The sequence below is a fragment of the Triticum urartu genome, chromosome 1A, assembly GCF_056163025.1.
Source record: "Triticum urartu cultivar PI428250 chromosome 1A, HENAU_Tu73, whole genome shotgun sequence".
Lineage (NCBI taxonomy): Eukaryota > Viridiplantae > Streptophyta > Magnoliopsida > Poales > Poaceae > Triticum > Triticum urartu.
The window spans coordinates 592201091-592202738 of NC_141873.1; the positions used below are offsets into that span (position 1 = coordinate 592201091).

At 43.5% G+C, this 1648-nt stretch overlaps 1 pseudogene; it reads right to left on the bottom strand.

Annotated features, from left to right (window-relative positions):
- Positions 1-675: 675 nt before the first annotated feature.
- LOC147993243 (secreted RxLR effector protein 161 pseudogene) lies at positions 676-1434 on the bottom strand (annotated as a pseudogene).
- Positions 1435-1648: the final 214 nt, after the last annotated feature.

Consider the following 1648-nt stretch of genomic DNA (forward strand, 5'->3'; position numbering starts at 1 on the left):
TTGGATCACGACGAGTACGACTCCTTCAACCCCGTTCTCTTGAACGCTTCTGCTTAGCGATCTACAAGGGTATGTAGATGCACTCTCCTTCCCATCGTTGCTGGTTTATCCATAGATAGATCTTGGTGACACGTAGGAAAATTTTGAATTTCTGGTACGTTCCCCAACAGTACATGCCCGTGCGCACGGGGTATTCAGGAACTTGACATGAGTGGATCTTGTAAATGCAGGGCTGAGTGAATACTCTTACCCCTACTTCACAAGGCACTCGGTCTACGTTTCTGAACACGCGCGAGGAAAGTCCTATCACTGTGGAAAGGGCATATGTGGAGCACATGTACCAAAATGAAGCGAGGAGAACCAACAAAAAAACGAAAATAAACACCACACCACACACACCAAACAAACACGGACAAAACCCTCAAGCGAGGGCGCTGGCTAGGGCCACCATGTTTGAGTTTACTTGGTATGGCACCGCGAAGATATGAACCTTGGGCCCAAGACCAATACTCATCTTTGAAGCACAAGTACCACTTAAAGTGGCTTATGTGAAAGATTGTGTTTGTTTTACGCACTTATAGGATAAGATAGATCATGAGTTGAGCTAGCTCCCCCTAGACATGTGCCTACATCTAAGCAAGATAGTACATGAGTATGTGTGTGCGAGCAAGAGTTTCATCCGAAGTTACTAATATCCATGATATTTAGCTCATGCCTTAACTCGCGGAATCTTGCTTCATCAAGGGGCTTGGTGAAAATGTCTGCTAGTTGATTCTCGGTGTTGACATGGAGTAACTCAATGTTTCCCTTGGCCACATGATCTCTAATGAAATGATGACGAATCTCAATATGCTTGGTCTTGCTATGTTGAACCGGATTCTCGGTGATCTTGATGGCACTTTCATTGTCACACCAAAGAGGCACTTTGTCACATTTGACACCGTAATCCATCAAAGTTTGCCTCATCCATAGTAATTGGGCACAACAACTTCCGACAGCAATATACTCGGCTTTGGCTGTGGAAAGAGATATACAATTTTGCTTCTTTGAAGACCAACTTACCAACGATCTCCCTAGGAATTGACATGAGCCGGATGTGGACTTGCGATTAACCTTGTCTCCGGCCCAATCCGAATTCGAGTAACCCATTAACTCAAATGATGATCCCTTGGGATACCAAAGGCCCAAGTTTGGGGTATGAACCAAATATCGAAGGATCCTTTTCACTGCCGAATAATGGCTCTCCTTAGGAGTGGATTGAAATCTTGCACACATACACACACTCAACATAATATCTGGCCTAGATGCACAAAGGTAAAGCAAGGAACTGATCATGGAGCGATATACCTTTTGATCCACTTCTTTACCATTTGGATCAAGATGAAGTTGACCATTTGTGGCCATGGGTGTCTTCATTGGCTTGACATCTTGCATTTTGAATCTCTTGAGCATGTCTTGGATATAACGAGATTCATTGATGAAGGTTCCGCCTCTCAATTGCTTCACTTGAAAACCGAGAAAGAACTTCAACTCTCCCATCACGCTCATCGCAAATTCCTTAGTCATAAGATTCTCAAACTCAACGTTAATAGCATGGTTAGTTGACCCAAAGATAATATCATCAACATATATTTGGCAGACAAACAAC